Source organism: Coenobita brevimanus, chromosome 14 (genome assembly GCF_032717465.1).
Source record: "Coenobita brevimanus isolate Jiangsu-jjx chromosome 14, ASM3271746v2, whole genome shotgun sequence".
Lineage (NCBI taxonomy): Eukaryota > Metazoa > Arthropoda > Malacostraca > Decapoda > Coenobitidae > Coenobita > Coenobita brevimanus.
This window is the reverse complement of record NC_136967.1, coordinates 54,809,401-54,821,739: the sequence shown is the minus strand read 5'-3', so window position 1 is coordinate 54,821,739 and position 12,339 is coordinate 54,809,401.

Sequence of the window (12,339 nt, the reverse complement as noted above, 5' to 3'; positions counted from 1 at the left end):
AAATGCTAAGCAGGCGGAATCTCAGGCTCGTATTGAAGAGGCACAGATACAGGCTGAGGCACAAGTTGAACTTGCCAGGATTCAGGCAGACCATGAGTATCGCATGAAACAAGGTGGAACTGGATCATCTAGCTCTGATGATTTTGATGTGGCTAAAAATGTTAAACTTGTCCCTCCTTTTAATGAATCTGATTTAACAAAGTATTTTCAGTTGTTTGAGAGGGTAGCTACAGGTTTTAATTGGCCTAAGGAGTATTGGCCAGTACTCCTTCAAACTGTTCTCACCGGTAAAGCTCAAGTAACTTATGCATCTTTGCCTCAGGATCAGTCTGATAATTATGATGTAGTTAAGAGCTTGATACTTAAGGCCTATGAGCTTGTTCCTGAAGCCTATAGAGTAAAATTTAGGACAACTTATAAGCAAGATAAGCAATCCCATGTTGAGTATGCAAAAATCAAAGAAGATCTGTTAGAGCAGTGGTTAAATTCTAAGAATGTGGATTCTGATTTTGGTAAATTTAAGCAGATGATTTTGCTGGAGGATTTCAAGAGGTGTATTTATAAAGATGTAGGCCTATATCTTGATGAGAAAAGAATAGATAATTTGTCTGATGCTGCAGTTTTAGCTGATGAGTATGTTCTCACTCACAAAAGATATTCTAGAGAAAAAGGGAAAGCTGAGAGTAAGTACGTTGCCTCTACTCAGAGTACAGGTAACAGGAAAGAAAATAAAGATGATGTTTCTCAGGAAGTAAATACCAGCTTCACCTCTAGATTTCAGAAAAGTAAATGTACTTATTGTAGTAAGCTTGGTCATACTACGGAGAGATGTTTCAGGAGACAGCGTGATGTGAACAAAAAGGAGTCTTTAAATATTCAGTCAATTGGTCTAGTGTCCACTCTTGAGAGTTCCCAGAATTCTTTAACTGAGTTAACTGAACCTGCTTTGAGGGGTAACTTAAATTCTCATGATGGAGCTCCTCTTTTGAGCAGTAACGTGGGTGACACTCTCAAGAGTTCATGTGCTAATTTCCTGTCTGATGGTTTTGTCAGTCCTCTGGACAGTAATGACAGGAAATCAGTTAAAATATATCGTGATACAGGTGCTTGCCAATCCCTTATGCTGACCAGTGTTCTAGGCTCTAATGTTAATTCCTCTGATGAAACTGTAATCTTACAAGGTGTAGGGAATAATTACTTCTCTGTTCCTCTGTGCAGAGTGAATTTAGAGTCTGGTTTTGTTAATGGTTCCGTTATGGTTGGGTTGGTTGAGACACTCCCAATGTCAGGTGTAACTTTCTTACTTGGAAATGATATTGGTGGAAGTCAAGTGTGTCCAGCTCCTCAGTTGTCTAGTGAGCCAGTGGCTGTGTCCCGGGATTGTGATGTCCCTGATGTGTTCCCTGCATGTGCTGTCACTAGGGCTAAGTCTAAAGTTACTGGTGATTTAGAGGATAATGATGATGATGATGTTATCCTAGCTGACACTTTTCTTGCTAATTTGGACCACTCACCAGATGAGGCAGTACCCCGTAGTGTTGATAATTTGTCTCGTCAAGAGTTGGTTGAGTTGCAGGTTGCTGACCCTGAGTTGAAAGGGCTAGCTAACTCTGCTTACAGTGAAGAAGAGTCAGCCGGTGCTTCTACTTGTTATTATGTAAAGTCAGGAGTACTTATGAGGAAGTGGAGACCCCCAACAGCATCAGCCGACTGTGAATGGGAGGGTTGTACATCAAGTTGTCATCCCTCGTGTTTGTAGGCAGGATATCATTCGAGTGGCTCATGATTCCAGTTTGGCAGGACACCTTGGAGTGAGGAAGACTGTGGCACGCATTTTGAAACACTTCTACTGGCCAGGTATCTTCAGGGATGTTTCCTGGTATTGTAAGTCTTGTCACACCTGTCAAGTTGTGGGGAAGTGTAATCAGACCGAAAGAGGTTGCACCTCTAGTTCCCATTCCTCCTTTTGAGGCGCCTTTCACCCGTGTGTTGGTGGATATTGTGGGCCCTCTTCCTAAGACTTCTTCAGGATTTTCTTATGTGTTGACCATGATTGATATGGCTACTCGTTATCCTGAAGCCATTCCACTTAGAAACATCTCAGCAAAGAACGTGGTTAAGGAAATGCTAGGGTTCTTCACAAAGTTTGGTCTGCCCAAGGAGGTACAGTCAGACCGAGGAAGTAATTTCATGTCAAATGTTTTCAAGCAGTCTCTGAAAGAGTTGGGCATCACCAAGATCACGTCTTCAGCTTACCATCCCCAGACCCAAGGAGCGTTGGAGAGATATCATCAAACACTCAAATCGATGCTCAAGAAATACTGTTTGGAACATCAGAAAGACTGGGATAAAGGTCTTCCATTCGTTGTGTTTGCTGCAAGAGAATCTCCAAATGAATCACTGGGCTTCTCACCTTTTGAACTACTGTTTGGCCATGAAGTAAGAGGACCCCTTAAGTTACTCAAGGAATGCTGGCTGTCGGAGGAAGATGACGTCAACCTGCTGGAGTATGTGATGAAGTTCAAAGAACGGCTGTCCACTGCTTTACAGCTGGCGAGAGAGAATTTAGGAGCTGCTCAGGAGAAGATGAAGACTTGGTATGACAAGAAGTCCAGGTTACGCCACTTTCAGCCAGGAGATCAGGTTTTGATTCTGCTACCAGTTCATGGGCAACCTCTTCAAGCCAAGTTTAGTGGTCCTTATTTCGTGGAGAAGAAACTCAGTGATGTCAGCTATGTCATCGCCACACCAGATCGTAGAAAGAGCAAGCAACTATGTCACATCAACATGCTAAAGTTATATCACAAGCGGGATGAAAATAATCCAGTCTGCACTGTAGCTGTTCCACCCGAGTCTGCAAGTGAAGCTCTCCCATGCAGTATGAGCCTGAGTGATAGTTTGGGGAAGAATCCTGATATCATGAAAGATCTCCAGCCTAAGCTTTCTCATCTACCTCCAAAGGAAAGGCAGGAGTTTTCGGCATTACTGCAGGAGTACCCGCAAGTGTTCCGTGCTACTCCAGGAAGAACCACTGTGTTGATGCATGATGTCGATGTTGGAGACGCAAAGCCAATTAAATTGCCTCCTTACCGTGTGAACCCAGTGAAAGTTCCTCTCATCCAGAAGGAGCTTGGCTACCTGTTGGACCACAAGATGATTGAGCCCTGTCAGAGCGAGTGGAGTTCTCCTGTCACTCTAGTCCCTAAGCCAGGTGGGTCACAGAGGCTTTGCATCGACTACAGACGTGTTAATCAGATAACCAAAACAGACACTTACCCTCTCCCTCGTGTGGAAGATTGCATAGACAAGATCGGAAAGGCTAGGTACATAAGTAAGTTTGATTTGTTAAAGGGATACTGGCAAGTACCTATGACTGAACGTGCTAGGGAGATCTCATGTTTTGTAACATTAGGAAAGACATTTGCATGTTCTGTAATGCCATGTACATATTGTTTTAGAGTAATAAGAAATTTCCTTTGTAAATTTCTTTTTTCTTTGTGGGGAGGTGTTACATAGCCTATGATTTCATCATCCTTTGTGTAATTTTAACGCACAGTTGCTGCATGTTTGATCACGAGCGTGTTCTGCCTCAGTCCCCCCCTTCTACCGTTATAGTAGAGTAAGTCGCCATCTCTGTTATACTTTGCGGGATTGTCATCTCTTTGTCCCCATGGCTTTCATTTGCGCGTCCTCTTACAAGTTGTATCAGGCTCTGCCGGCCCCTATATAATGAGCTCAGTCTCTGCATCATGGCCACTTAGATCTGCTCCTCATTTTGTTCACATCTCTGTCCTCCCCTGTACAATTATTATTATTGTGAGTGCTCAAGAAATCTCCAAAACATCTAGCAGCTGTGTGTAATTTGAGTATAACTGTTGTTGTATTTTTTCTTGTACTGTGTAGCATAAGGTTAATTCTTAGGCCTAGTGAGGTTTTGATTAATGTTGGGTTGTGTCAGTTATTTTTGATAATAGTTTGTATCTGTAATTATTTATCTGGCATTCACTGAGTATTATCTGGTATCTCATTTTATCAGGGCTGACTTAGATAAATTTACTCTTGCTAATTTCGTGTTAATAGAGGCTATTGCAGTTAACCATATATTTAACCTGTTTATTTGCCATTACATTATCCTTATGAGTCCTGAATGTTTTGTTGTTAATTTAAGCATTAAACTTTAACTTGTAATTTTACCTAACTCTTTTGTTTTGAACCTGGAACTTTACGGGACAGTAGTGACTCTTCGTATTCTCACTTAAAGTGTACATTATCTTTCTCTGTTCCGTAACAATATATATATATATATATATATATATATATACAATAGAGAGAGAGAGAGAGAGAGAGAGAGAGAGAGAGAGAGAGAGAGAGAGAGAGAGAGAGAGAGAGACAGACAGACAGACAGACAGACAGACAGAGACAGATAGATAGATAGATAGATAGATGTATACGCTCTTGCTCGTTCAATCTTTCAGTTTGTCTCACACTCACATTCACTTAGTCTCTCATTACGCACATGCTCATGCAAGGTGTCAGCGCACCAGGTTAGGCTATCGTAATGCAGAAAAAATGAATGTAAATTGTTGCTGCTCTGGCTGTTGCTGCTGCTGTTAATGTTGTTGTTGTTGTTGTTTCTTAACCCCTGTTTGGCAAGCATACCCATCGACCACAGGAAAGTAATTCCTTGGTGTCCGTCCTGGACGTGCAGTACAGCACATACACCAGGGAAGGATCCAGCTCCACGTTTTGGCAGACAGCGCCTTACCAAGATCGAACCAGGGTCCTTCCCACGGCAAAGCGCAGGGAAATATGAAGAAGTCTATCTCCCGGCTGGACGCCACAGATGCTTCACCTACGATTCACAGCTCCACGTGTATGCTCCCCATTAGCGCTTGAGTGTAAGTTACAAGTTTATGCCCCTAGTGACATAATCGAAAAATCAACAGCCGCTTCTTGAAAGCTCAGACCAATGTGCAAAATACTTCACTGCGACTGGTGTTTCAGATGTTTAATGTCCTGTGCCGATTCCTATCATCATCACCATCACCATCATTATCATCATCATCATCATCATCCACACCTCTCTTCCCACTAAAGGGTTGAGTGAGGTAGGGGCCAGATCGCAAAAAAGAACGTGATTGAATGAGACACTAATCAAAGTGTGCTCAGTTGAATGGGCCACACTCCCTTTCATTCATCATTCAAGGCACCGGAATCCTGGGTCCACCTATTGATACTGATATATATTATATTAAATACAGTAGTTCTCTTTGGTTCATAAAGTACTCGAGAACACTCTCTTACCTTCTAAAATAAATGAACACTATTTTAGCAGAAATGAGCCCCAAGTATTCGTAAGACACAGATATATCACAGAATAATGGGCTGAGAAAGGCAAGCGGAAATTAGTGGTATCAGTTAGAGGCGGGGTGTCAGGGGATGAAAGGCCCGAGGCGAGAGTGACTGAATGGGGACAAAAGGAATCAGTCAGGTGTGCTCAGTGGTAAAGAACACCTGCCCGCCTCATCTCCTGCCTCACTCACACACTCACACCTTTTCTCTTTTTCTTTCAGACGGTCACCTCTGCCACCACCTACTCCCTGACTCACCACCCTCACTGAAACCACTCTCCCTGACTTCACCCTCCTAGGATTCCTGGTGACGTATTTTCATATTTTATTCTCGTTCTCTTCAGACGATTTTATGCTCAACTAGAGAGATTCTTTCAGCTGCAGGCTACAGATATAGCTTTTATTAACCCTTTTACTGAAGGAAGACAATGCAGGACTTAGCTAACTCATCTGAAAGTACTAAAATAAAAAGTAAGAAGTACGTTATCGAAGAGGGGATGTTAAAACTTCACTTCACTTCAACTTACAATGGAATGGGAGGTGGAGGTCGCTAAATCTCTCATCCACACATCTTAATTCCATAGCGGTTATCTTCCTTAATGACGCTTGAGCAGTCTATGGGGATAATTATAATTAACTGAAATTTATGATAATAGCAGGGATGACATTTACCAGAGGAAGTACACCCTTTGCGAACAAGAGGAGGAACTCAGGGACATGCACGCCATTTGTCTCGGCAACTTGCGGTCAGGACGAGCGGACAAGAGCATGTCCGCTTAGTTGAAATTCACTCCTGGAGCAGCAAGTTACATCACGCGGGCACAAAGACCCTCAAAAATTGTTCATGTTGCATTGCGCTTTCTTGGGCCAGCTAGACGACGGGCCCTCAACTCCCTCTGACTGTGCGAGCCGTAAATCATCTTAATGGCCGGGCATTACTAGTTAACAGATGGAACAAAACAGAGAGGAGTATGAAGCGGAGGAGTACCACCAACATTCCTTCACGTGACGGCCGACAAGGTTTCCTCACTTTGATAAAACGCCTGGTTAGTAGCGATTATGCAGGAGGTGCTTCTATTAGGGTGAGGGAGAAGGGGGATCATCAGTTCCAGCCATGCCTTGTGTTGTAATGAACTTCTGCCCTTGTTAGCTAGTTGGTGTGAATTCGTGAGCCTTGGCCGGACGCTGTGTGAGAGTTTTGATATTTAACTCTTAATGCTTTCATGGTCGCGTAAAACATAATACTGTTTTTAGGATAAAACCAGATGATTTTATTGTCTGCATTGAGGCACAGAACACTGAAAAGGTAAATTTGTCACCGTGTTCTTATTTAAGTTTGGGTAAAGCTTATGTTCTTATTCAGTGGGATGTGAGTCATGGGAGCCTGAGGGGGTTAACTATATCTTGAATAACAAATGGTTACTTTCACCTCATCTTCATTCATTGTCATTCTTACCACTTTCACCATAAAATGATTAAATACTACTACTACTAATATTACTACTGCTACCACTACTACTGCTACTACTACTGCTGCTGCTGCTGCTGCTACGAAGACCTTAAATCATCGTCACCATCAGTAGTCCCACTTCCTTTCGTTACGGTAATGTAATATTTTATTTTGCTTGTTTTTCTTGGTGTCCCTGGACTATTTTATTCAAATCAGGAAAGAATGTTCTTACTAAGGGAGTTAGTTAATCTAGTATACTATAATCCTGTGTGTGTGTGTGTGTGTGTGTGTATATGTATGTGTGTGTGTGTGTGTATGTGTGTGTGTGTGTGTGTGTGTGTGTGTGTGTGTGTGTGTGTATATGTATGTGTGTGTGTGTGTGTGTATGTGTGTGTGTATGTGTGTGTGTGTGTGTGTGTGTGTGTGTATATATATATGTATGTGTGTGTGTATGTGTGTGTATGTGTGTGTGTGTGTGTGTGTGTGTGTGTGTGTGTGTGTGTGTGTGTGTGTGTGTGTGTGTGTCTGTGTGTGTATCACAGCCAATATTGGAAGGATTTTGATGAAACTTGGAAGGATTGTTGGAAGTGGGCATGAAATGCGCAAGTTTCAATTTTATTCTATTTGAAATTTTCTGAAGGGGTGTTTTGACCCCTAATAATTGTGCCCTTTGGTGTTAAGTATCGTGTACAAATACTGCGGGGCATTTTCTTGGATCTTCATGCATCTCTGCAAAGCGAGAGAGAGAGAGAGAGAGAGGTTGCACATCTACAATCCGATGTCTATCGCTTCATTGATGCTACGAACTGACTGTTTCCTCGTATTTCAGCAGAAAATGGTGCTACAGTAGATGTGGGGTGGCTGTGGTGGTAGTGGTAGCTGTGACGATGACGGTGGTGGAAGTGATGGTGACAGCTGTTCAGAAATGGTTCTCATTTGGGCAAGTGTTTGGGCCGCAAAGCACTTGCTCCAAAGCGAAGCGCAGTTCAGAAGCAACTCTCATTTGGACTTATTTGGATAAGTACTGAGTGACCGAGTAGTGCCGCGAGGTGCTTGTGAATGCTATACGAGTAACTAACTCGTCTAATTTGAAGAGTTTTTTCTTAACTAATAAGGTCGCCAGGAAGTATCAAGAATATAATATGGCAGACGTCTTTGTAGTGACAGGGCAAATCATTCCTTTTAATCATTACTTTTATCATCAGTCGTAACAACCATTGGCATTGGCATCAATAGCACATCGCTGGATTATGTCTCACTGCAGATGCAAAAGTTTAATTCTATACTCCTCGATTTTTTTTTTTTTGTAAGAGTGTAAAAAAGATGTTCTCTCAACAGATCCTTCGTTTGTTTGCTACAGTCCTTGGCCACGCGGTATTGGAGATAGTTTAGTTTCAGATGACGTGTTCATTGTCCTTGCATTTAGCTACTTGATTTAAAATAATTTATAAACAATAATCTTTTTCCTATGATTTACGGTACTGCCACGGTCTTAATGTATACCGCCAAGCCAGTAAATATATAGCTCTCGTCGGAAATGCTGATGTGTCACTAAGGGGGTTGTCATAATAGCACTTATAGCAATAATTTCCTTCGGTGGAATTCCCCTACTTGCGTAATACCGACCCCTGCCGAGCCATCACCTATTAACTTTACTTCAACAATTTTTTCCCTTAGTTCTTGATTGTGGTGAGAAGAAGACATAAAACATCTCCTCACAGTGAAGTAGTTTACTCCAAAAAACTGGTAAAGTCATTTCTAGTTTACTCTTGCAACCTCCAGACGATTTTATACAGTTTTGAGGAGACTTTTTATCATGATGGGTTCAATGGAGGCTGTTTCTGTGTTTTCCTATTCGAAAAGTTTCTCTAAAGCTAAATAAAGTCGTCTGGAAATAGTAAAATTAATAATAGAAAGTAAACAAATCTGTAATATGAAAGGAAGAATGAAAAATACACCATCGGATCCGTGAGAGGGGTTAATGTTTACCAAAGCAGTACAAAAACAAACAGTCGCATCTCCATCTAACGAGGTCCCGCTTGTCTCCCCCTCCACCTAACTAACTAACTACAGGACGACAGAGAGAGAAAGGCAATTATGCAGGGTCATTAGTGTGCAGGGCTGGCTAATAAATACGGAGCCTTTGTTGACAGCGGACCTCATTAGTAATTCCCCCGGACCCTCAGTGACACCAGTTTAAATTGCAGAAAGGACCAATTATTTTCCTCCTCGGTGGAAGGTCTAATTGCTTGTTGTTATTATCTTGGCCCAGACACCAGTTAGCGCCCTCGTTTAACCCATTCCTCTGGTGATTTTCTCTTTATTTTTCTTCCCCCTTCCTCCACAAGATTTAACTCATCAAAGACAGGCTTTTTGGACTTGAAGGTTAGGAAATATAGCTTTTATTGCCTCCCCTCCCTTTACTACAACACTTCAGTATGAGAGGACGTCATAAGCAGAAAGGATTAAACAGCAGAGATGACCAATTACTTATCCTCTCCACTGGAAGTTTCAGTGCTTATTGTTGTGTTGGCTCTGTACCAGTCTGCAACCTCTTTTAATTCATTGGCTGAGGTGAATTTGTGGGAACTAAATAAAATCGCCCTACCTAACCTTCTGCAAGATACGGTCTTCATTTTCAGCCAATATATTAATCGTGACTTTTTTCATATTTCTGATGCCAAGGATTTCTCGAGCCAAAGGAAATCGTCTGACGCCAGCTTATATAAAATACCAAGGGGTAAGCCTATCAAAACAACGTATTAAAATTTCAAACACCTTCATTCCACTGACGTATTTTATATTCTGTTGCTCATGCCACCGGAAGATTTTGTTAAGCTGAAGAAATACTTGTTGAACCGGAGGAGTCAGATAAATCCCACATTATCCACTGTAATTAGGATTCCTCTTAAGGATGAATGAAATCTGACGGTGGCTGAACTAGAACGAAAATTGCGTCGTCGAACTGAGGGGGTTGATCAAGCTGTCACCAGACGATTTTCTTCAGCCTTATGAGGAATCTCTAGTGAGGAAGTGGCCAGTAAAGGATACATATAATTCCCTGAGTTCGAAAAATCTTCCTAAGCTGAGTAAAATCGTCTGGAAGAGGCAAGAATAGAAATATATATATATTGGTAGGGAAGGAGTTAAAGCAGTAAATAGGAATGAGGCTTTAATTTTTTTTTTTTTCAACTTCCCTCCCCCTTGCGTATGGTAATGGCGAGAGTTAAGCTGCATAGTGATGGTGTGGTTGTACTGCAATTATCCCAATTAAGTCCAGGGTGGGGGAAAAAGCGGCAGTGATGGTGGATGGTGGCGTGAGGCTGTGGGATGCTGCCCACTCTCGGTTCATGGAGGATTGGGAAAGGAATGAGGCTGAGACAAGAAGGAGAGGAAGAAGAATGAGGAGGAGGAGGAATAGATTAATGTCTATCGACTACTCGAGAGTGTGACCCACAACAACTAATAATATTGTATTTCACTGTACAGGGACGGGAGGGAAACAATATCTATGAGACTGATCGGCCCCAGAATCGGACTACGGTTCTTACAGTTGCGATTTTAGCACAAATGACTCCTCCTGAATCAACAAGTAAAAAAATAAATAAATAAATAAATAACATAAAGAAGGCGAATCAGGAATAACAGAGGAGGTATCTTGTGACTGTGCTAGCAACTGACCATTACATTACCTTTGAAGGATGTAATATGGCGAACACATAGATATTGCATTCTATCTTTCTGACCCGAAATAACAGTAACCTTAGCAGTATCTTGCACAGGTATGTATAAAACGTAATCATGTGTGACCTGTGATTGAATATCCATTATTACACGATCAATGAATTATGTAACAACAGGTCTTTCAGATATACCTTATCATGCTCAAATACTGACGGTTAATATCTAGAATAAAAGGAAAATTACACAAATATAAACATAATGGCACTTCAAGTAGACCACCAGTATTATGTCAAAATCTAATGGTATACCGGTATCATATGAGTAAACTTTGAATTATCAAAAAGTACATAGTATACAATTTAGGCGACACAGTTTGAAAAAACTTCATTGAAGATGAAGAAGAATAATCCTTTATATATATCGGTGACTTAATACAGTCCCGAGAACTGGAGTCATGCAGACGCCAGCGAGCATCGATAAAGCAACAGCAAAATAATAACACGGCAAAACCACGAGATACTCATTTCAGTGCTGGAGCCTGAGGGAGGCGTGAAGGTGGTGTGTCGGGGTAAGGGGCACGGCAGAAGTGGCGTTCTCACTCGTCCTCCTCCCCTCACATTCCAAGCTCCTCCCCTTTTCTCCCCTCCACCTCCCCTTACTCTGCGGTATCGATTCCCGTCACGCAGAAACCAGCACTGGGCATGATATCTCTGTGCTTTATTTCTACCAAGTCCGTATATATTCCACATAGATCACTCAGAAACTAGGTATTCATATCTGCACAACATAGGAATGGAATTTTTTTGGCAGTAAATACTGATAAAGCCTTCTATCTGACAATACAAGAGAGAAGTGGCAACGATATCTGATAAGCCTCTAAACCGGGTTCCCGCTCTTTCCAACAGATGGCGGTCATGTCTCTGCCACAGAAACCAAACACAATCTCGGCGGCCTGACTCCCTGCACGTGTTGGGTTCTTCATTAGCAACATTAGCCTCATCTTGCAGTCTTAACAACGTGCCTGTCTTTACATATTATTCGTTTTTGTTTTACGTACGCGTGCTCTTGAATGTGGTGATCTCCATACTGTAAATCGTCTCGGTTCTGGATACTAGACAACATTAGCCAGTCTGATAACACAGATTTGCTTCCAGTTTTATATTATCATACAGGTAATTACACCACTCCTATACGTCAGTTACTAAATGGTGTATGGGAGAGGTGCACATAACTTACTGCTAGTCTGTGTTCTGCTAATGAAACCTCTAAAAATGCGTTCGAATTAAAGGTATGGTGATATTCGTATATTCATTGTACCGCAGGATTCGTTGAAATCAGTTTGCACATGGATGTTCAGTTTAGTAAGAACCATCGTGATTACCAGAGCCTAGTTTATGCAAAGAGGCATATTGCACTGATTCACCTGCTGTAAAATATCGAACTTTTATTCTCTCGAAGTGTGTTACTCAAGTGAATGAGAAGTTCACTCAGGTTAGCAAACTTAGCTTATCCTTAAGAATTTATTGAAGCAGGAGGTGAATTAGTTGTTTATAAATCATCATTATCATCATCATAATCATAGTGACACTATTCACGCAACTGTACTACATTGCTTAGCCAAAATGGGCCACAACTTCATTCACTTGTAATTTAAGCCTTGGAAAGTCAAGGCTCCATCCGACAGGCGACCTCATCCATACTATCGCGGTTTAGCTGACTGTTTCTGCTAGTTAAGTCGCGCTCTCAACATATAAGGAGTAGAGTCGTCGAATATCAAGTTTTGCACACACACACACACACACACACACACACACACACACACACACACACACACACACACACACACACACACAC